The sequence below is a fragment of the Manacus candei genome, unplaced genomic scaffold, assembly GCF_025592945.1.
Source record: "Manacus candei isolate 608988 ecotype Guabito, Panama unplaced genomic scaffold, ASM2559294v1 h1tg000075l, whole genome shotgun sequence".
Classification (NCBI taxonomy): Eukaryota; Metazoa; Chordata; class Aves; order Passeriformes; family Pipridae; genus Manacus; species Manacus candei.
In genome coordinates this window covers 2035680-2061406 of record NW_026138123.1, presented here as the reverse complement: position 1 = coordinate 2061406, position 25727 = coordinate 2035680, and positions in this window count along the sequence as shown.

The window sequence follows — 25727 nt, the reverse complement described above, 5'->3', positions numbered from 1 at the left end:
CAACTAATTATTTTTCCAGTGATACTATCACTGATAAATATATGCATTACTACTAATCCTGTGGCTGGACTGTGTAGTCTAGACATTTTCTGAATGTGGTCCCTCAAGTTCCAGGCATACATGGGTATGTTAATACTAAGCTTGAAAAATGAACTTTTATTCCTCTCACCCCAAACCAAGTAATGTGGTTTTTCCTAGTATTCTGTGTTGGTTTCAGTGGCGCATGGAAAATATTCAAACTGGGAGCAGTAACTCATTTAATATTTCCTTTACTCTAAGCAAGCAGGATTTCACCAAGTCTGACTGGCAGTGTGTTGTCTGAATCCAACCCATAAGATGACTATGCCTAATTTGTCTCGAAATGTTTATAAAAGAGCTAAGACAATCTGAAAAGGCAAACACTAAAGACTTCTGGGTTTTAAAGACTTCTGTGGAGGGAATGGTACTAACAGTTGCAAATTGCCACAGGCACGTAATCTGATCCCGCATTTGGGATTTAGTCCAATCTTGTACCATCAATTAATGATTCTTGTGTGGATAAAGGACTCAGCAGAGCTCATCTGGTATAAAACAAAATAGAAGTGGCAGAAGCAGATTTGCGGCAAACGTTTCTGTTTCTGTATTACCTTCCACTTGCACTCAGGGTTAATGGTTTGTACTGTGCTGGATCATGCTACACGACACCCTGTGTCACTGAAGAAAGACCTTTGTATAATCCTGTGGTTGTATATACTCTTAGATCGACATCTGTAGAAACGTTTGCAAAAGTTCACTTTCTGATTTCCTCTGTGGTTCTGTGTTTCATCCCCATAGGTAACATGTAAAAAAAATTGAAGGTTTTTGGTGGAGCAGGTCACCAAAATTCCTCCCTGTCTTTTATCTCAGTCTTCTTCCTTTCAGCTTGAATTCTTTCTCAGTGATGTGTTGCAGAGATTCTGGGAACATTATACCTGCCTTTGTGTTACAAGCAAAATACATCAAGCCCTACAGGCAGCAATCAATTGTCACCAGTTTGTGAAAGTAATTGGAAAACCAGGACTCACAACATTGCAATAATGGGAGGGCTTAAGCAATGCAAGTAATTTTAATATGACCCAGCTTCCACTTCAGTATCAGGAATTGTGAATGGAAAGGGGAAAAATCTAAACTGATTAAAATATGGGTCCTTGTAGGAGGAAGACCAACTGAAATAGACGCCTTAGTTGAAGATGCAATATTTAGCTAATTCTGTACTGTTGCATAGGAGGAAGTCATACTCCTGTCAACATATTTTTTATATTTTTACATCCCCATGCTAAAGTTGTTGACCAAAGTGACTGACAGTCAAGATCTGTTTTTAGCAAAATGAGTTTGTGTCTGTGTGGTGGGAGAGAGGCTTTTAAGCTCTGTGTGTGTGTATGTCTGTGTGTGTGTCCATTTGAAAGGCTGTTATCAGCATGTCAGGGTGTTTGGCTTTGGCGTCGTCTGGCTGTGAAACTACACAATGCATCCTATGTCAGAGTTGCAAGGTGATCTCTGTTTAAACTAAGTCCCTCATACCTGCTATTAAGGGTGGCAAGTAGAGGAAATTTTCAACTCATTCACTACTTTTTTCCTGCAATTCAAACTCAACGTAGTATCAATGTACCAACTCAAGTTATCCCTCTTCCCTTTTATCATATATTTTAAAACTGTAAGGTGCTGAAGAATATTTCTAAATTATTCCTGTTGCTCAGAATAATGGATATCTCAGTGTTAATAAACATTTGGTATTCACTTAAGCTAAACACCTGCTTAAGAATGAGCAAGTGTTATTTTCTTCTTTCCTGAGTTAAAATAAGAACCGGGTAATTTCTTTTAAGAAAATACCTAAATGTTTAATACTTTTGTAGTCACATTTATTCATGCAATTTAAGGTACATTTCGCTCAAAGTTCAAGGTTCGGTTCTGGCTGTCTCTGTTCTTGTGTGGCCTTGTAATTTCTCTCTTCTTATGATCAGATGATCAGTAAAAGTTATATTTTGTAAACTGGCCAGACCTCATGTTCCCCTAAAAGGGAAGTTGAGAATATGCACATCTTTACTTTGATAAGAGGTTATGAATTCCCTCCCTCTACTGTTTCCCTCAGATGAAATATTTTTGAGAAAATATATTGCATCTATATATAAATAAAATATAGAGAGATATATACAGACATAAAATATATATAAAATTAGTATATCTTAATCTACAGTTAAGATAAATTCCGACCAAAGTGAAGCCCACAACAAAACTCCAACGACTTTTCAGTGAGACATGATTTTCTTACTTTTCTTGTCAGATGTATATTTTTAATTGTAACTCTGATATACTGACAACTCATGAGGCTGTTGCAGCTGTACCTACACTGGTGAATTGAACTAATTGATAGCATAACATCCATGCATAACATTTAAAATGTCAACGTGATTCCTCACAGAATTTTAGACTACAACACATTAATACTTAGAAAATATCCAGGCACGACCCAGGGCAGCCTCTTCTGAAGCCGTTTTGACCCTATGCAGACTATGTCACACCATTTACCTTCTGGGACAAATAAAATATGGTCATGATCTATCTGATTGTCCTCTGTATACCTCATATAGTTTCCATAGAGGGCCATTTATTTAAATAAACACTATGATGTATGAGTTTTATGTAAAGAATTTTGTTTCTTAAAAGTTTAACTCCCCAAAAAGAGTTTAAGAATAAATTTTAGTTTCAGTGAAGACAATTCTTACAGGAATTTTATTAGAGATCTACTGAACTTTGTAATTTTAAAATCTTAAAATATGGCGTTTGCTTTGGACTTTAAACAGTGTACCTTGGTAGAAAAAATATTATAAAGAAACGCAAAATTAAAATAAATTATTACTTTCATCTGAGATTACTTAGTGAAAATTTTCCTTCTTCTATGTCATTTTCATGTAGTAACTTCAACCTGATTTTACTAAACATTCCAGTATCCTAACACAAGTTTTTTTATTAAAGTCTGTCCAATCATTTATCATTATACTTCTTTCAAAACTTGAATTAAAAAATCTGGTTTTCTCCATCAGTTAAAAATACCAGCCTAGACAACACAATCTTCAGATGTGTGACTGACTTAGAACCCAGGATAAATACTTGATCATGTAACTGACTAAAACCATGTGATGTATTGTCAAATTTTAAAAGTATGTGTTGACATAGTCACATATGCAGTCAGAAAACATCCTGTCTTTATATATTGTTTTAATTTTTAAATTGTAATGCAATATTTTATTGACCTGAAACACAAATAAAAGATTGCGCACGCCTCATATCCTCTGTTCACACCTCATATCCTCTTCTTATGTATTGCTTTCTACAGTTCACACTCATTTAGAATTTAGTCTAATATAAATTATACTGAGAAAATAAATAGAACTGGTCAGTAACAAATGTATGATCCTTTTGCTATGCTAAATAATAGCTCTAACAGTGACCATTTCAAGGCATCTGTGGACACTATTGTGGGTATCAGACATAGCAGAGTATGTTTTTTTATTATAAACTCCTAGTCTGACCTTCAGGCCCTGTTTTTGATAAAAAGCAATCAATTTGGTTATATACTAGAATTAAATGTTAGCACTTTAACAAATAATTCAAACTGAAGAAAATTCTACCTGTTTAGTCAGCCTGCCATTTCTCCTATGCATCTTACTCTTGTTTATAGATAACTTTATCCTCAGAAATTAACATAGACTTGTAAACTATGTAAACATAACCACAATTAATTTCGTTTAATATATCTATGGCATATATGCATACATATATGTATGCACACAAATATATATATATTTTTCACTTTAAAATTCTAATACAGTGTTTTGCCTTGCATTAGTATGTATTTAGCATATCTCACAGCTGCTCTGCCCTTAAGATTTAGCTCAGAATGTGAAGATTATTTTAGCCAAATATGGAGGAAAAAATATAGAAATATGTATAATATTATAGTTTATTATCGAAACAAAACATACCCTGATTTAAGAGCCACAAAAAGTTAAACAAATTCAATTAAAATATTATTAAAAGTTAACAGAAGACATTCACCAAATGGATTGAGTCAATAAAGAGATGCGACCTTCTGTGATCCTGCATAAATTTAAGTGTCCGTGCATTTCTTATCTTAGTCTGAAGATAATGTAGGAACAAAAAGAAATCCTAAATTTAATATTTTTAATCAGGAAAATACTTAGGGATCTCTAAATTACTTAGCACTTCTCGGGAAAAAAAGTGCTGGAGTCCTGTGGAGTCTCTAAATGTCAGCTGAATGCTTAAAACAGTTAAAAGGGGAGAGAGGTGGTAGAAATGGTTAGAAGAGAAAAAAACCCTGGAAATAAAAATATCAGCATGTTGCTGTTATCTGTGCTATATTTTGCTTCTGTCTTGGATACCAGTTGTAGTTCTGACCACCTCCTTTCTAACAGTATATCTTAGAAAAAAGGTGGAGAGAATTGTGACAAGGACGATCAAAGATGGGATATAAAAGAAGAACATAAAATCATTAAATATTCAAAAGGATGAATAAGGAATATTTGCTCACAACTTCTGACAACAAAAGACCAAAAAGGTAACCAAATGAAATATTCAAACACTGTTTACTACACACATAATAATATCCTTTTTCATGAGTGTGGAACTCCCAGACTCTAGATGACAGAGAAGACTCTAGACAACAGAGAAGTATAAATGCATAAATGGTTCACTGTGAATGCAACACTTACTCTCAGGAAACCTTTATTGTGCATTTCTAGACATGGAAAAAGTCTTCTTAGGAATTTTACATGTCTATTTGCCCTCCATTTGAATTCTTTAAATGTTTCCGCTGGATATATTAAACACAGACACTAAGGCCAATCAGTCTCTTACATGAGCCCTAATAGCTGGGGTTTTTTGTATGATCTTTATAACCCCAAAATACTCATCAATGTTTTATGAAATGATCAGTTGAAAAAGTACTATTATCTTTCTGGTAGATTTCATCAGATGATTTCCTATAAAAACTGTCTTTTGAATTACAGTAATTTACTTTTGAATTAAAAAAAAAAATTATTTTTGAATTAAAGTGAAAAAGCTATGTAACATTTTGGAAGACCAGCTTGTTAGACTGCACGTGGTGTGTCATGTCTAAAGAAGTCAATTTAAAGTAATGTTCTGAATCCAAGAAGTGATATCTGTATTTTAAAATCAGAAATTCAAATTCAGATAAAATTCAGTGTATAAAAGAAGATACAGACAGACAATGTTTCAGAGTAAGCAGTTATTTCAAGAGGTTTTGCTGAGTGTTTTGTTTTGTTTCATTTTATTTTATTTAATTTTATGAGTTCTTTAATAAATACCATAAAATAAAGAATTGCTTAAACAAATTTGCATAAAGATTACATCTAAGGAAGCTTAAAACTGGCTATTTCTTTTTTAATTTCTATGGAAGAACTTCTCCTAAAAGAAAAAATCCTCATAAATTGAATAGTTCATGATATATGAAGTTAAAGGGAAGATGAACACTAATAATATGCATGTGTAATTAATTAAAAAAATAAAAGATTTTCAGGAAAAACAGGAACAGGAAAACAAATAGGCCCTACTTCTCATTTTATGTAACCTAGCTTTGGTCCATTGTTATTGGAAGACGGTGAGGTGGCAAAGAAGAGGAAGCCTTTAGATACGAATATTTTAATTATGTCTGAGAGGAGTTTTGTGTAAAGGACTACATGCATGTAAGAAGAAATTGTATAATTTGTTCTTTGTTTATTGGCAGCAAAGTGATGCTATTTTCATGAATGTAGAGAAATATCTCAAGAATTCCAGTGGAAACATACTCTAATGAAATAATAGAATTAGCTGCCGCTAACTAACCATGAGGTATGGTCGGAGACTATGAAAGTGATATCCTTTTGGTCTCCACTGTGAAATCACAGGCCTCAGGTTATATGAATGATATCTTTTATTAGGAATGGATCTAATAATATGAAGTAACTAAGGAGAAGGCTAAAGTCCTGTCAGCATTTGTCTATACTTTCGAGAAGTTTCTGCTGCCTTTCACCTTAAATAATCCATTATTTTAGCATCACCTGCACTTCATTACATATAACCATGTCTGGCATTTACAAAAAGCAGTGAATTTCTGTATGGTTCCATTATGAATCCAATTTTCTGCACCATATATTGCTTAACAGCCCTTTTAAATCACATTGGCCAGAAACTTTGCAAGTATATTTTAGAAACTAACATACTGGCCATGGCATGGAATCCTAGGCTATTTCACAGTGAGAACAATAAATAAGACACATCTGGAAATACAGACAACTGTCTTCAGTGTTCATTGGGATCAAGCCTTCTGTATCCCTTTTCATATAGAGACCCTTATGTGCTCACCTACACATCTACTTTGGCTGTTAATTATTTTGGTACATCAGCTTTTGAACACCACTAAGAAAGGATCCATGTTCATGACATTGTTATCACATTCTACAGGAGGCGCAGCATCGGGTGGCACTGCTCCACTTAGACTTTCAACTTTTTCTGTCTTATCCTCTAAACAACCTCTTACTTTAGAGTGAAAATAATCCTTTGTTTATTTAAACAAGTAAGGGCTACTGGAACAACATTTTCATTGAAGGTTCAAACTTCTGGCCTGGAAAGATGTTCAAAAGCAATAACATTTGCCTTCATCTCACTTCCACATCTAATACATACCTAAGTTTAAAAAGACTCAACATTACTAATTACTTCACCGCAAGAAAGTAACCTGCAGAGTTGGAATAGTGACAAAATGCAGAGAGACGTTTCTCATATCTGAAATAGATTAGTAGCAATTGAAGAATGAAATCAGTAAAAAAAAAAATGAAACCTAAATTTAAAACAATTACATTAATGGTATGAGTAGGCTTTGTACATATAGAGAGTAAAATTACTTGAAAACTGTTTCATTTGTATTCCAGCTCTGTACAAAACATCCTGGAATTTATTTTCCATAGAAAATGATAATATCTCTGAAATATCTTTTCACTGTGCATTGGAATTAAAATTATAGCATTCCAAAATAGCCCTTGTAATTATTTCAAAGGGGGTTTTGCCTTAAAAAATTGAAATTACTATCAAGTTATTTATCAGAAAAAGGAGTTCAGTTTGGAAATTTTCTCAACTTCCTATGACCTGATTCTGCTAAATGTCAGGATATTTCATATTAGTAAGGAAATAGAGAATTGTAAAACAAAACCACATAAAACTTACAAGTACCTTTTTTAATTATTATTTTTGAAACCCCATAAGAGAAAATTTAATAGAAATATGCTAATACTGCTAGACAATAAGTATACTAGTTAAGTTTATCTATTTTCATGTTATTTGTTCTATCCAATCAGTCAAGACAGAAAAACCACACAAACTATAACTGTCAGTGGAGTCTATGAAAGTACTCTGACACTGATTATACTATGAATTGCAACTATACTGTGGCCAGTTACAGGAGAGTTTAGACAAGTTTACAGCCATCTCACGGTAAATTTAGGTGTTTTTTGATGGAGTTGTCATTTGTAAAATACCAATCCATAGATTATCCAGTGCCTTACTTAAGAAAAGAGTAACATTTAAACATAGTTTTAATGTGTATAAAAGTATAATATAATAAAAAATTATGTAAACTTATAAACATTACAACCAGAGAAGGTGGAACCCATTTATGATATCTATTTTATGCACACGTATTTGGAGGAGTGCCAGTGATTGTATAATCAGCCCCAAAATCCAGACGCCCAGTCTGATTTATCAGTTCTGTCAATGTCTGATATTTTGTGTATATACGTGCTACTGTGGATGAAGTGAGTTTCATCTTAATATGTGCTGAATCTTTATGGAGTCGTTGGCACAAATAAATAGTTTTTCTTAGCAACAATATGCCCTGCTCAATTTTGGTTATAAGCACATAATACCTCCATAGCAGCTACAGCAACTGCCTGTAAGAGGACAAACATTTGGCAAGTCCTTAATTGATCCATTGATTGTGATGATATGATTTAGTGATGTGTTACAGAAGCTATCCAAGACCAAGCAACTGCAGTCAGCCCTCCTCAGGACAACACCAAGGGTTCTGCAGACCACCAGTGGTGTCACCTCCCAGCTGGACAGTTAATATTAACATGGGTTTGCCTGTATTTAATTGTAATTACCCAGAACTCATGCATTGCTCTTTAAAGGTCAGGTCTGTTTTTCTCTCCAGCTATGGTGCTACAGCTCAATATCTTTCATGTTTACTGACAAGAAATGGAAATGAAACAAATATATGTATATAACTGTAAAAGAAATCAGTGTCTTTAAGGTTTTCCAGTTATCTTCCTCAAAGGCACCTGTATATCTATATGTATGTCTCTTTATGTTTATTCATAAACATAAAAAAATATAAAAGAAGGAAAATATCTACCTAATTTCTCAGATTTAATTCAAGCAGTCACAGGAACCCAATGAAAATTAATTGGGTAAAGGAAACTCTGGATATCCAGGTCTCCTCCATTTCTTTCTGCCACACTTTCTTTCAGGAATATTTATCTTTATTTTGTAGTGGACAGTCAGTTAGAAATTGAGAAATTAAATTAATCTGATGTGCCACAGTAAAGCTCTGAAAGTATTTGATGGTAGAAGCCCCTCTCTGATTGCTGGATACAAGTTACCTAAGGTATTCTTTTTAGTATTCGATAAAAGAAGAAAAAAATATTTCTAATATTTCAATGTTGACTTTACTCTTATATTTTTAAGTTTTTGTGTTCTGTATGCATATGAGAGACACACTTAATTTCAGATTTAAAAATAAAATGGCAAAATATTTTTTTTAAGAAAGTTCAGTATGGAAGGGTTTATACTTACTTGTTTGTTTTAACATTACTTGTTCTTATTTAGAGTTAGCCATTTTTAATGCCATTAATCTAGACTTGAAATTTCAGTTAAATACCATAGAGAATCTTTACGTAAATATATTTTTTTTTCATTTCCAAGAATGAGTGAACAACTGTTCTGTTTCTCTCTGTCAAGATAAACTAGTTAACTATGTCATTCAGTTCTCCTAATCAGGATCTTAATAGTTTACAGTCCACTATTTATCTGCTGATCAAGTCCACTCACTCCCACCAAGCTGCCTGTAATTCCTTTTAGATTCTTTCATTTCCATTAATCTCTTTATCTACTTTGTAGTGCCATTGTTTCTCCTGTGTTTCTGGATTTAGTGTTCTTCACATATGTATTTGGTATTTCAGATTTTTACTGTACATGCAGCGTTGTCTCCCATTCATCACACTGTTCTATCTGTCGTCATATGGCTTTGGCACCAGAGGTTACATCTGTACCAAAAAATAAAAAAATCGGCTGAGGCAAGACTCTATCAGTGGCCTGGGCATGCAACTATCCATATGCTTGCACATTGGCATGAGGTTAGGCAAGGTTTTAGCTACCGAAAAGCAGCTGTCTTCCACAGAATGCTCAGGCACACTGTGGGCTATGGTATGAGTCAGAGACCGGCTAGGTTGTATCCGTCAGACGTATTTTAAGGAGGGAGTGAAACCACATGCACTGTTCAACTAGCTGGCAGGTCAAGGACCAGGAGAGTGCATTGTACATTCAGGATTACTTAGGTTGGAAAGGATCAAAGGCTTGGTGGTTACCTTCAGTCAGTGTTTATTAACAGCCAGACTGTCATCAATAAATGAGCACTACTGTCAGGCACATCCCACCACATAGGTACCATTGAGTTAAATACACAAATACAGATTTTAAATTTCGAACAAGAGTTTGCAAAATCAACAAGACCACGTGGTTAGTTTTACCTTATCTCCCGGTGGAAGGTGTTCAAAATGAGGAGTAGCTCATCATTGTACAAATCATCACAAAGAGGCACTTTGGTACTTACAATGGAAATTCCCAGAACTGATACAATATGAAAATCTTTTTTTTTTTTTAATTACAGATAAAAAAGAAACAGTAAAAAAACCCCAAAACAAAAAACACAATCCCAAATAAACTCCAAACCAAAAACTCCATGCCAAACAGATAAAACAAATCAAACTGCCAGACTTCTAAATTAATAATAAAAATAAAATTACAACTGTGTTTTTGAATTAGTAAGATATTTGCAAAGTGCTATAAACCACTCTCTTTTAAAAGGTAGAGTCCACTTCTGTATTTTAAATTGCAAGCTTTCCAATAAAATTAAACTTTCTCTGTTATTTCTAAAATATTTTTCAAGATTAATTTATTTTGAAATTATTACAATTTATGAAATTTATAGTCAGTGTGGCAGTATGTTGACATATATCTTAGATAATTTTTATCACAACATTTCACTTATTGAAATGATGGAAGACAATATGTGCTATATGGAACACAAATAATAAAACATAGTTTCCTAATTTACCGTAGTTTAGTTTTTACATCTATATTCACATATGAAAATACTCTAAAAGGCAAATAGTTGGTTAAGTAACTCTACAGTTACCAATAAAAGATTGAAAACCATGAAGGACTCTAAGCAGCTGTGAATTTCTTGTCTACACAAGAAATTTTCAGCTTCTGACCACACTGCCATAAACACATTGAATGTAAAAAAAAAAAAAAAAAAAAAAAAAAAAAAAAAAAAAGGCCTTATTTACTTCTCAAAGACTGAATTCAGGAAAGGATTTTTGCTTTCAAGTATCTTTACACATGAAGGTAGCCTTGATGAGATCTGTGAGAATCTGTTTTGTGTAAACATACTTGTTTAGAAACACTAGAAGGACTGAATTGTGACAGTAACATAAACTATTAAGAAACCTTCTGAAGGGAGGGAATTTACCTTGCTGTGAAACCTGTTACAAGTGAAGGGAGAATCAGATCCTTAGTGTGTATCTGTTATGGTAAGAAGCACTTCATTGCTTTAAGTGAAAACTGTAGCTACATAACAGAGAGTGCATAACTTCATCATTTCTCATTTTGTGAAAATACTAACAGTGCACAGACATCAAAAACTAATCTAAACTATTAACACAATACTCAAACAAACTGAAGTGATAAGTACAAATAGAAGTATCTGTTGGCAGAGTCTTGGAGTGATGGCTGATTTATCTCATAGAGCACTTAGAAATCAGTGCTTAATTCTGTTTTTCTCAGCTCTAGATCACAGGTCATGTACTTAACTACACAAATCTATTTAAATAAACAATATGCTTATATTTCATTATGCACTCTGTGTAGCTGCAGTACAACTCAAAGGAGGTGGAGGCAGGAAGGACATGGTAAACGAGGAGCAATACAATTATCTTTGTCAGAAGAAATAATGGGGGTAGACCTTTAGCTGATATATCTTCGTATATTCCATTGTTCAAATACTTATTCACGTTTCTGAAGGCTTTGGAACAAAGTAGTTTGTTACAAAATATCACTGGAACAAATTGTGTGTTGTACTATCTATGCTTCCATAAACATTGGGTCAAGTACTCAGATGTCCAAACTGGTTCATTTCCAACGTGTGAAGCAAATCAGGAAAGGGTACACCACAACAACCGAGATTTTTTTTACACAAAAAAAATTAATATTGGTTATCATAAAAACATGAGTCATGAAAGAACTGGAAAGGAATTTCATCTACCTTTTAATTACAATTAATGCATAATAAAAAAAACTTGACATAGTCATTTGAACCTGTTTATTGTATCTTCACATATTTTTCATTTAACTTAGACTAGCATAAAATCCATACTTTAGCCCTCTGGGATTGATCTAAAGCATAATGATTACTAGATCAGTGTCCACCTTCCGTTTAAAGTAGGTGTATACCCAGATGCTTCAGCCAGCTCTAGCTACTCTCCATTGTCCTCTGGTGACTGACAGTTTAGAACACCTCTGAAACTAAACCGACTAAAAAGCCCTTCCAAATCAGTGTTCAAATTCAGATTAACAGACCTTAGATTTAGTGAAGGACTGTAGATTTCTATAAGTTCTGGGTAGTTTTCAAGTTATAGTTTTCCTGGTAGGTTGAACAGCTGGAACAGGAAATATTTTTTTCTTCACAGTCAGATTAACAAAAGTAGGGTAGATTGCTACTCTTTTCCCATCACTCCTGTATTTTTCTATCAGTTCTAAGATTCATATATGCAGCCAAAGATGTTAGTTTCAAGTTTAATGGTTACCTTCTGTTCAGAAAATATTGTTGTCTAGTGTTAATTTATCAGGATAATGCATTAATTTATAGGACAATTTCAAAGGATCCATTTCTCTGAAAACATAAAATATTATTTCTTTCTTATGTGATTAGATGGTTGGGGACCTTATTGTTTTTCTTAATAAGAAATATGTAGTTTATGCATCATATGAATATAGGTATAGATATCAAATTAATTACATTAATATAGTTGTGCTTTCTAATTTATTTTTTTTTTTTGCTTTGACATTCAGGGCACAATTCACTACTTGTCATTTTCATTATGCTCTTCAGACTTATGTTTAATGTGTAAGGGCAACCACCTGAATGTCAAAATATCTTCCTCCCAGACACACACAAAAAAATTGTAGAATATGATCTTTTACAATGTGATTATTATTAGCTGGGTAAAAATATGCAACTAGCCTTAGTCAGGTCCGGAATTCACTATACCTTCATCTCAGCTGCATGCACTGTATTACTGTATAACTAAGGCTGACAGACACAGACACATGCATTTATAAAGTTCTCAAAACTGCCTGTCTCACACATGCAAGATTATCAGCCTATATTGATGATCTCTGACATTCCAGAGCATTGACTAGATTGATGGGTATAATTTTAGTTAGTGTATAACAAACTCTTAGCTCCTTAAAGATCCTAGCTTTCAAGGCCCCCCAATAGCCTAGAACATGTGTTCTGCCAGGCTCTGAGATTGGGCATGTACAGAGAGGGAAGATGAGAGTAAGCACATATTTCCTTCAAGTTTTACACTGTAAGTTTTCTTTCATTGCATCAGACATGCTTTTCTTTTACAATATGCAGAGTAATGGAAAGAAAAAGGCACTAAACTTGTATAGGTTTCTCAATGGCTGAGGCTGAAACATGACAAGTTATGGGCAAACTGACACTTCCACTTGAATAATAAATATGCTTTTCAACTGTTGCTGAGTATCAGATGGTGGATTGAAAAATTAATTATTTAATTATTTATCAAGGACATCAGTACAGCTTCTTTTCTAGTAAAGGAACTCCACATAATGATTTTTACAAAATATTGCCTTTCTGTCTCATGTGATGAGACAACTTTCTGTCTCCATGAGCTATCTGGTAACTAAATAACAAAAGCTCACAAAAAGGAAAAATATATTAAAAGTAATGAAATAACATACAATTATACAAATTATTCCATCTGGTGTGTGTCACGTTTTACATCAGAGAGCTGATACAGAAGCTGAAAAAATATATTTTTACCACTAAAGAAATTAAATCTATTCCCTGGTCACCAAAGTAAATCTCTGGTTGTAGTTAGGTAAACTTCAATAACCGGATAAAATTGGTGTTACTGTAGCATCTCATTCAAATGGCACAAATGTAATAACTGTATAGAACTTCATTAACAGTGAACAAGAATGCATCACTTTTAACAGAACATCTGTGAGCTTTAACAAGAATACTTTCATTATGCTTTCAGGACAATCTGTCTTAAGTGTTAATAAGATAACAAGTTTAATTAATAAAGTCAACCTAGAGTGACATAAAAAACAGCTTGCATTTACCTTGACTCTTACATGGAGAATTGCATATATATTTATTTTTTAGTGAAACTTTTTGAAGAAAGCATCAGTGAAAGTTCAATTTCCAGTTAATTAGAAAGTTCAATGAAATCAGTCTGTGATTATTTGAAACAAAATTTCTTATGAGTTTGTCATTGTTAAATACAATTTAAGGAATCAAAGATAGTCTCCCTATTTTTCCCATTACTAAAGTATTCTGAACTGCAAATCAAGACTAAACTACATTTTAAAAAATTAAAAAAAAAAAAGGGGGTTCATTTGTTTGAAACGCATATTGCAATTTGGGACTGTCCAAATTTCACACTTAGTAAAAATACAGAAACCACAAGATGAGAAGGACTCTAAGTCATGTGACTTTGTGACTTTCATAATATGGAGTGAATTTTAGGAGAAAGTTTTGTGGACCAAAATCCAGAAAGTTCTGTTGCTACGTTAGGTTGAACTTTGTAGAAAAAGCCCAACAACCTGGCTTCTGTTTAAGATTACATTGCATTACTTTGGAGAACGTGGAAACCTCTGCTGCACAGACAATCTCATTACCCCATGCTGATCCTAAAATAAGCCTAAAGCAAGTATGAGAAACTATGTGTGTGATATTGCACCTCTAAACATCTCCAGATTCACAGGGCTGGGTGTGTGTTAGGTTGTACTCTCATTTAGGCTAACCCCCAAGGGCATACAAGTTCTTCCCTGCTGCTTTTCCTCAACCAATATACTCCGGTTTTCATTATAAAGAAATCTCGTACATGGGTAAATTTAGACCCATGGTGTGTTCCACCAGGGTACCAGTGCAGGCAATACAGATGCTGAGACTTTGGAACCTGCCACAGCCCTTCCCTTGAGGCCTCTGCTGATTTGAATAAAGACAAGAGAAACAATTTGAATTTCAGAAAAATTTAGGTTAGATGAATCCGCCAGCTTTTACAGTGGATACTGCCTTTTTAGTGTTTCCTCTGGCAAGAATAGCAAGAAGGAGACAGAATGCCATGTAATGCTCTCCTACCCCCATAATGTTTCATACAGTGACCTGAAAGAATATGTTGGCAAAATAAACATGCCTTTGGGAAACAGTGCCGTTGGTTCCTACGCTGGAGGAATAAGTAGACTCCCTAGCACTGAGGAACCTTGCTTCTAGCCCTTCTATGTATCATTCTGCTCCTTTTGATCCAGAACTGGTCCACATCACATATTCTCATTTTACCATACAAAGTAGTGGTCAATATTAAACAAATATAAAAACTTTTTTTTCATCCCTTCATACTATGTTAATTCATCTCGTTTGTTCAGAATAAACTCAGTAATGTTGTTCAGAAAACAGCAAAATTCAACAACTGTTGCCAAGAAAATTTCTTAACGTTATGTTCAAGAATATCAGTAGGTACATTTCACGTAATTCACTTAAGGATTAAATTTACATCCAAGCACAAAAAAAATAGCAATAAAAATTTAAAATGTGTCTCAGAAGAGCAATGAACAGTTGCAGAAATTCTCTTGATCACTATAGCAGAATTTATTTTCAACATCTCACAGCATACATGCTGATCCTTGAAGTGTTTCTAATATTCTTATATCACCAGACAGCATTTTACAAGTTGTTAGCAGTGGTTTATAATATACCTATATATTTATTTTCTGTACTGTTTATACATTTCAAGCCAACAGGTGCACATGAAAAAAACTCCCATGAATATATGAGAAACTAAAATAACATAATAATTACTTTTTTTTTCCTGTTAAAGTTTTGACCCATTTTTCATTGTCTATAGGGGTCAAAAACCATTCAAATAAAACCTACAAGTATTCAAACAGGAAAGTTGTTCCACAGCGAAACACAGATTTACCTATAGCAAAATGTGATCTGACTTGGAGATGAGAAACTTCAGAAAGAATTAGATCTAATATATGGAGAGCTAATATAGTTTCAGCAGCTGTTTTAAATATACGTAAATGAATAAATGAGCATTTTTCTCCCTAGATAAGAAGAGTATTTATAAGAAATTTTCACTAGATTAATTTTCCATTAATTTATCTGTGCTAGCATTCTTAACATAGGTTGTACACTGTATCTTTCTGCTCTGAGATAGTTCAAAATGAGTGCCCTCAAAACAGAGGTGGAAATATCATAAAAATAATCCTCATTGTCATTGTTAATTAAAACTCAAAAAGTGGAAAAAATATAAAAAAATCTATAATTGGTGGATTAAAATGAGTTGTTGACTGTTATGCAGTCATAAAACCTTTCAGATACAGTAATAGGTATTAATTTAAATCCAGTTGCTCTTAATTTAAACCCAGCTCACATGACGACCTGGCAGGCGAAGCAACAAGATGCTAAAATTGCTTAAAGTCATATGGCTTGGTGAGCTCTTCGTCTTCTATGCATATATGTGCTCTGAGCCTAACATTGGACATAGCTAATTTATAGCTAATTCATTTATTACTCAGAGGAAATAATGGTACTCAGAACTTGGCAGAATAAAACTTTTCTTCCAACTGCAGTGTAAAAAAAAGACAACTATTCTTAATTAAAATGAAATTAAAATGGCTGTAATACAAACTTTATAGATACTTAAGTTATTACAACAGGAACATAAGTTGTTTTGATTGACTGTGTAAAGGAAATAGGACAAATCTCTTGGGAAGCTTTTTTTTTCCACCCCCCTCTTCCCCAAATAGTTCAGTATCTTAGGTTCAGTATCAGAGCCTGTGGGGGCATTGATAGTCGCTTTGATATAAAACTTATAATTCTATTAGAGTATCTCATGTGAGATTTTTGCTGAATTTATGATGAAGGTTTATTTGGTACTTATTTCCAAGTAGACATAGCAGATCAACATTTGCTGTAAAACTTCACACAATAGAAAACTAGCAGCATTAAAACCAGACAAAAGAAGAGAAAATCAATCACAAAGCTCAATAAGATAAAAAGAATGACATATTATAATCAGGAACAGAATGATAAATCAAGCAAATACTAAAGCTTTTGGGACCTTGACATTTTTCTTTGGATAGTTTCACAAAGAGATATTTACTGTAAAAAATAAATTACTGTAAGAAGATGCAGAGTAAGCACTTCTTAAAAATGTGTAGTTAAATAATTTCTAGTAGCTACCGATGAGCAGAAAGAAAAGTCTCACATTTTCACATTGAGGAATAAAGATCATGGATTTATTCATATTGTGCAGTGTTATATTTTGAATTCATTGTAGTCTAATTAGTCAAAGACCACACTCAAATAAAACAATTTTTTCAGTGTGTGAATCAATTGAGTTATTCTATTATGTAATATTTGGCACAGACAATTATCTGCATGCACATGCACAAATACAAAAGAAAAAGATTAATGTCAACATATATTATGTACAACTATTTACTTAGAGTTCAACCTACCTGATTTTAGATGGTTTTACTGAAATGCTGAAGTTCAGTTATTTCCTTTCATTTCTTTCTTGTTCAGCAGACAGAGGTTGATTACCTTTGCCAGCACTGGCATGCAATACTCCACACTGTTAGACAGCTGGCATGGTTCCTGACCTAGTCTGACTTAGCCAAGCAGCAAGTTCAGAAGTCATATCCAGGCATGGTTCAAGATCGAACAATTCAAAAGGAGTAATTTTAATACCACTGCCTGTGTCTGAGGATAAGAGAATTTACCTGCTTAGGCACAGTTTTCTACAATCACAGTTGGCCTTCAGGGTCACAGTCACCGTCCTTTTTTATTTAATACAGAGACTTAGGGGCAGTGAAAAATGTTGAATAAATTTTATGACTTTCAATATCACGTATAGTTACTTCATGTTAATGCCTTTCACTTTTAACACTATGAAATTAATACTTACATAATTTTTAATATAATTCCTATAAAACAGTCACTGCTTAACTTTATTGTGGTTTAAAGAAAAAAGAGCTTTATAATTTGATTTGCTGATTCTAAAAGAGTGTTAACAGTTTAATAATATTCTGGTATCTCTTGTCTTGCTTAATTTATTTATGATCCCTTTGGAATGAGATCACATATAGACATACTATCCTAGCATTCCCAGTTTCTTCTGTGGCTTGCAATCACTACCACTACAAAATGGATGGATATATATTATTTGAGAGATGTGCTGCCTAAAGTATTTATCCTACTGTATTCTTAATACATAAATTCTAATTTATATATGGATATGAAGCATTTATAGTGATTTCAATATCAAAACTTAAGAGATTGGATGATGTGGTACATTGAGGAATGCAAGTGAAAGGAATGATCTAGTATTGCTTTCAAGTTTTGATAACTAAAGCAAAAAAGGACAACAAAAATAGACAGGCAACATGAAAATTATCAGGATCTTCAAGGGAAATATATACGTAGTCCAGAAGTCTATTTGTCTTTTCTGAATGATATTGACAGTGGGTCAACTTGGGTGAACTTATACATTTTTACAAGACTGACACTCAATTGAGTTTAGCTTATGCAAAGAGTATTTTGGTGCTATATTTGCTGATACTATCAAATTCCTTTCCTTCTTTCAGTACTGTTTAGCTTTAAGAAAGGCTAGGAGTCTGTCCAAGGGCATATTTCTATTCATAGTCATTGTCAGAGAACCTGTGAAGCACAAAGGCACTGGAAAAGCTCTCTGAATTGAGGAAGTAAAGAAGTGATTTAAAAGCTGATAAAAGTAGAGAACCAATGCACATTAGATGTAGAAATCAACAGTTTGTAACCATAAAGGACTTCGTACTTTGGTCTAATGAGAAAAAGTGTTAGCTCTGTGGAAGTAACAAAATGGCTTACATAAAATGTGTTTGGGAGAAAGATGAAGCCCTGGGAGTTGTACTGCAGGAAGAATCCACAAAGCATACCAGTTTGCAGCTACAGGAGCCTATAAAAAAGAACATAATATACATAACATGTTTTTCTTTACAGACGACAGCAAACATGAAAAACCACAGCAAATGTTGTAGCACACAGCTTAGCGAATAAGTGGTGACCAATAGTGATGATCTGAAGACAATTGTACGAACTCCATCAATATCACCTTTGTAAGTCTTCAATGCTGTGTCCAAATATTTCCACAGTAGGCTTCTTCATGGTCAGTATTATGCAATTTAAATATATTTTCTGCCTTAGTCTCTTACATGTTTCAAATGTGGTTGAATTTTCAAATCATTTTATTTAAAATATACATAGTGAGAGCTCATAAGCTGCAGTCCATTCTAAATCTTCCTTTTCACATACATATGAAATAGGCTGAAGCAAAAACTTACAATTAATACCCTGAATTAGAGGCATTTTACAATTGTTTAAGTAGTTTGTACTTCATTTATTAAAGCAGTCAGTTTACATAGCCTGAAAATTTGTTATTGAAAATTGCATGTAAAGATAGCTTCTACATCCATTCATTCATTAATTCAAAAAAATTCCACGTTACTTCTATAAGCATGCCATTTTTAAATTATCATTTTACTTGATGCATATATTCAAAGCCTCCCAATGAACATAAAGGATTATTTCATTATTCTCAGTGCAATATCCAAAGCCACAGAAAGATAAGAAAGACAATAAAGTACATTTTTCATGAAATTTCATTTACAGTTTCTTGTCAGTTGCTAAAATGCTATGCATTGTGTTTTTCAGTCCACTCCTTGTTTCTAATTCACCTGGGCAGCTTTTAACTTAATTTTAATCAGGAAACTAATTTGAAGACATGAAACATCCCCATCACACCTTTATTATTAATAAAAATTAGGAGATTTAGCTGCCTCATTACAGACAGGAATTTTTTTCTTGTGTTTAAAAATAATTTAAAAAAACATTGGTTCAGCATTTATTTTATTATTTTTTACCCAGTGGCCAGGAAGCTTTTAACTTCATTTCTTTAACTGGTGGTTAAAGACCTTAAACTGTGATTTGAGACCCTTCAAATCCAATTCTCGAGTCCAAGTCCCCCTCCCGCATCTCAACCCAGTGTGAGATGGGTTTTCCAGACAAAACACAAGACTCAATATGGGGGGAAAGGGAATTATATTACAAGCACTGTACAAATAAATATTAAAATACATCATATACATAACCTTAACTATCTCTCCTATGATAAATCAGTATTTACATTGGATCAATCTCTTCTTCCTCCAATAAAAGTCCAGAAGGGAAAAGGAAAGATCCTTTCCACTCTCAGGGTAGCAACTTCTCTTCTTCCATGCAGTAGCTGTAGCTGGACTGTTGTAGCTGGATATCTTTCCATTACACACAAGGGGGTCTCCTCTCCCCCCTCTCTTCAGTGGACTGCGATATCAGGGACAAGCTCGCGTCACCACGTCATATCACGAAGTGCAGGAGCATCTTCGTGACAGTCCCTTTCCTCAGGGGATTCACCCTTGAGTCAGAAAATCTCGGGCAGCTTTCAGTTAAAGGCCTTTGCCTCAAGAGTTCTACCAGAGCTCCTATGCTCTGTCTCAGGCTGCTAGGCTTGGCAGCAGCAGTGAGGGGAGCCAAGGTCACCCCCTCAGCATTCCGTCTGGCCATCCCGATCCAGCTTCAGAATGCCTGAGCTTCTCAGTTCCTCTCTCTCCAGTGCTGCAGCACTCCAAGACTCCTCTCCTTAAATAGGAGTCCATCTCCTCCTCCTCCCCTGTAGGACGTCTCAGAGGGGTTTCGGGAGTTTGTTTCAGTTCTTACCTCAAACTCTCTCTCTCTGTAGAGTTTAGTCCTCTCTCTCTCTCTCTTTGCAGGAGTTGTCTCTGCGTTATTGCATGCTTGTTTCTGCTGCTCCTTATCTCCTTCTGGCTCTCTGCCACTGTTCTCCGTCCACTGCTGCTCTGCCACCGCTTTTCAGTATCTCCTGCTGTTGCCAACAGTGGAGAAACTTCCCCCAGCTCTTAGCTACAGATGCCTGGCCCAGTCTAACAGTGTTCCAAGTTCCTGCACCCCCCCAGCCAGGGGCTGAGGGGGGTGGGCCTAGACCCCAACGGGGCTCCTGCCCCTTCTCCTTGTGGCTTTAGAACATGGCTACCCTCTGCAACAACAACCAGATCAATCTTCTTTTCCAGTCTGATTGTGATAATATTTATATTTTGCAGGAGCGCTGATTGGGTCCACATCAGATGACACCACCCCCTCGAGGTGGGGAAAAAAAAAACTTTGGAAATAAAATTGGAAAAAACAATTGGAAAATAAATAAAATAAATAAAATAAAAACAAAGCAAACAAACAAACAAACAAAAATAACAACAAAAACCCCCAAAGTGTTAATTGAAGTGCTTCAACTTCTTGGGTAAAAAATGCACTGAAAGGTTGAGTAGGTTAAATTGTTATGAATAAATTATATAGTGAAAGTATTTTTTTCTTCTTTCTCAACTTACAAACTCAAGGAGGGTTATTTTTTTTTTAATTTTTCTTTTGTTTTAGTGGTAAATGAGCTTGCTATTCCTGTACATACTCTATTTTGGGGATTTTTCTCTTTGTTTTTGTTGTTGATTTACCATTAGCACTTAATAGTCAAAGTGATTCAAGAAAACTGAATGTATAACATGCCCAAATGATTTAAATTCTGGATTGGAGGGGGAGTTTGCTTGTTTGATTTCTTTTTCACTAAGAAAAAACCTTTAACACAACATTAAGAACATTTCAAAATTTCCTCTCTAATCTTATTCTGTGTAGAAGGGGACTTTTTTATTAGCACTAAGATGGTTTGCAGTGCATTCCAGGGAAAAAAATAAAATTCAGGGTCTCTTTCAGTAAGGACAGAATGAAAAAGAGACTGTCTTAATTGTATTTGTTGATTGGTTTCAGTAAACAATTCCTTAATATTACTAAAAAAGAATAAAACAAAATAAAAAAAAAGCCCAAAAATATTTATATCTAAATATACAAGATCCATTTTATGTTATCGTGTGCAAGAAATTACTCCAGATTTGAAATGCATATATTCAGCACCATGAGTAGTTCAGAAGTCCTAATAAATGAAAGCAATATAAATTAGATGTTAGCCTTTGTCTATTTAAATATACAGTAATGTCAATAATAATTCCTAATACCATCGTTTATGCATGATCCTTCTTTTACCTCTAATTTTTAATCCTAGGTGTTCTTCAGTCATTTTCAAATGGAAAGAAAACTGCTAATTCAGAAAGATTGAAATTTACCCTACGATGGAGGCTAATGTCTTATTTATATACCACTTCAACCTTATGGTGAAGGTTTAAGCAGGATTCAAGAGATGATGGCCTGTGCCATATCTCAACACAGAAACAAATTTTCCCTTAGCAAAGCTTAGCTGTTGCAAAAGATCTTGCATACTCTATGAACTGGGAAAAAAACTCCATGAAGAGCTCATATGCAGAGCTGTGTTAACCGTATTGTTTCTAAGGTAAAAGCCACATTCCTTTCATTATTGATACATTTTAACAGAAGTTATGCTTACTACTCTGTGATATTATATTTTATTTATTTTATTTTATTTCATTTTATTTTTATTTTGCAAAAGTAAGGCCACAGAATTAATCAGTCCCATCTGCATGCACAAAAGACATGACACATGGAACAAAAACCATCTGAAACAAAACTATGCTTCCTTTCACAAGCAATAGGGGAAATTAATGTCATCACTAAGCTGAAGACATAAAGAGATTCAAAATTAAAAATCCTTTGAAAGCTTCCAACAAGATTCCTATAATCAGCAGGAAGATAAGTAATGATCAAAGCCCCTTAAAATAATATTGCTCACCCCATTAGAACTGCTTAAATGTACCCTACCATTCATCAGAAATTATACAAGATTACTACAGAAACTATGCCATTGTTTCAGTAAGAAGCCCAGATGTTTTAAGGGTAGACTTCACAACTCATATAAGGTTAAAAGCCAAGACTAAAAAAGAAACCAAACCAAACAAAAACATATCACACTCCCCCCCCCCAGCCAGCTGCAGTTATAATCCTTCATTATCGCTAATGTAACACTTCATAGGTGCTCAATTGCTCTGATAAATTGCCTCATATTGAAGTTGAGTCATGAAAAGGGAAACAAAGTGAATGTCTTTCCCAATGGAGTAACATTAACATTTTGGTTGGTTTGGTTGTTTTTTGTTTGGGTTTTTTTTTCCCTTAAACAAAGATGGTATAAACCTATTGGTTTTTCTTTTCTCTTGAAGAGTCTCTCTCTTTTTTTAAATTTCATCTCAGCTACAGTGCTATTAGTGAAAAAAGAAAAACACAGTTCTTCATACTTTATTACCAATATTGCCCTACTAAATAGTTCCAGTGATATTACACACAGTTAAGTGTCAAGTTAGGATCTGAAAACATTTTAAGCAGAAGTCTAGAATAATGTATGTTTGACAGTTCTACTAAACATTTGAGATTTATTATCTGATACACTGTGCTTTTAATAGCAATATTGTTATTGCTTTTGTTGATAACAATTTGCAGTGGTCACCCTGTCTTCTCCTTTAGACATTCAGAGGTAGCTCATATGGCATTGTTTATTAGAATTACTTGTACATGGAGGAAGTTTGCAATGTTTCAGAAATTGCTTGGCACAAGCTGTTTCAAAGGGAATGTCAACTTTTAGTATATGCAGTGTGCAAACTCATTTTGATTGTCACATTTATTTACTTAGATTTAAAGACACACAAGCATAGGAACTCCTTGTTTTATGCTTCAGGTATGTTTGTCAATCTAACTGCAGTATAAAAATCTGAATTCAAAACAGAAGCATTCTTGCCTCAAATACTCATACCCAAGTAAGACAAACACTATCAAAATAAAATCAACACATTTCCATTTCACCTAAATCCCAAATATGTTGTATCTGCTATCCCCATCAATTTTTGTTCTTCTCAAATATTTGTAACAGCTTTGAAACAGCAACCCCTAATACCATATTCATGATTAAATTGCCTTGAATCCCAGGGAAATTCAATCACCACCAAAATTTCTCTGTGGCACAGAACGCCAAAAAAATATTTTAAACAAGACTAATCTATGCCAGCAAACATTCAACCAAAAATAATAGACAACTAGTGCAAGTTATAGAATAGAATAGAAAATTCTTTTCAGTTGGAAGGGACTGACAAAAACGTAGTCCAACTGCCTGACCAATTCAGAATTGACCACAAGTTAAAGCACGTGGTTAAGGGCACTCTCAAATGCCTCTTAAATATGACAGGCTTGGAGTGTCGACCGCTCTTCCAGGAAACCTGTTCGGGTGTTTTGATCACCCTCTCACTAAGTCTAGTCTGAACCTCTGCTGGCACAGTTTTGAATGATTCCCACATGTCCTGTCACTCGGTACAAGTGTGAAGAGATCAGCACCTCCCTCTTCATTTCCCCTCCTCAGGAAGCTGCAGAGAGCAGTAAGGTCACACCTCAGCCTTCTTTTCTCCAAGCTAGGAAACCCAGAGTCCTCAGCCACTCCTGATAGGACATTCCTTCAAGATCTTTCACCAGCTTTGTTGCATTTCTTTGGACACATTCATGGACCTTCACATCCTTCTTAAACTGTGGGGTCCAGAACTGCACACAGCACTCCGGGTGGGATCACGGTAATGCTGAATACAAAGAAGTAATCTCTTGACCAGCTGTTCATGCCATGTTTGATGAACGCCAGGATGGTATTTGCCTTCTTGGCATACTGCTGGTTCCCATTGAGACTGCTGATGACTAGCACCCCCAGATGCCTTTCTTCAGGGCTGCTCTCCAATTATTCTCCCTGTTTATACTTGACATTACTCCATTCCAGGTGCAGAATCTGCCGTTTGCACTTGTTAAATTCCATCCCATTAACCATAGCCAAATGCTTCTGTGGTGACAGCTTCAGTCTATCTAGATCCCTCTGCAAGGCCTCATGTCCCTCAAGAGAGTTAACAGCACCTACCAGTTTGGTATGCTCAGCAAACTTGTTGAGCTCCTGCATCCAGATAATTGATAACACATTGAACAGAACTAGCCCTAGAGCTGAGTCCTGAGGACCACCCCTAGTGACCAGCTGCCAGTCAGATGTAGCCTCATTTACTATAACCCAATGTGAGTGTGTTGCATGTTAATGATGAGACTGTCTTTTCTTCATCGAGAACATTTTTCACTTATTCAGCATGTTCTCCAAGCCTGTAAAAGACTAGTCATTGGAAACATAATACACTACCTAATATCATATAGAAAAAGATCAGGTACCAATAAAAATGGTTGAATTTCATGGGAAAGTCTGTTTGCTGCGGTCAACTTGGGAAATAATTCTAGGTGCATAAAAGCATTCTTATTCTCATGTCGTCATTTTCTGGAACAAAGATAGAGATAATGACCAAAAAACCCTCATCATGATTTATTTTAAAGAGAAGATAGTCTACCAAGTGTAGACAAGTGCTATGTCAAAGCAGGAAATAACATCAGCTGAGAAAGAAAGTCAGACTGTTTCATTGCAGCTTCTTGCACAATCTCAACCAGAAACGGGTGACTGGATATGAGCCACTCTACCACATTAAGAGATAACCTTCCAAGGAGGAGAAAAACATTTTTCGTCAAAGCAACCAATTAATTTCTAAATTGAAAATTAAAGCCTACATCAAGAAAGGAGTCAGTATTTTCTCAGCAGTCCCATAAAACCAGGAAGAATAAGAAGTAAAATTTCAAAATATGGAACAGAATTTTCACAAAATAATTGGCTTTGAGTGCTAATTGCAAAATAAGTAAATATTGCTCCTCCTGAAACTGGAGGCACAGATTTTTTTATTCCTATTTTCTAAATTTGTAAAAGGAGGAAAAAAAACCTTATACCACAACTGCTTGAGCAATTTCACTAAATATTCAATGACGCAGGAACAGATGTGAAATCTAGGGGATGCCAGCATGGCAATTGCTTAGAGCTTTACACCACAGAAAGTCCCAGTAGACCAAGTAAGGTAGTTGGGAAAGTAATTTGCAAGAATGATGGGAAAGGAGGCTGTGACTTAACCTCTTTCTTGAGCATTTGTTTAATAATAATAAT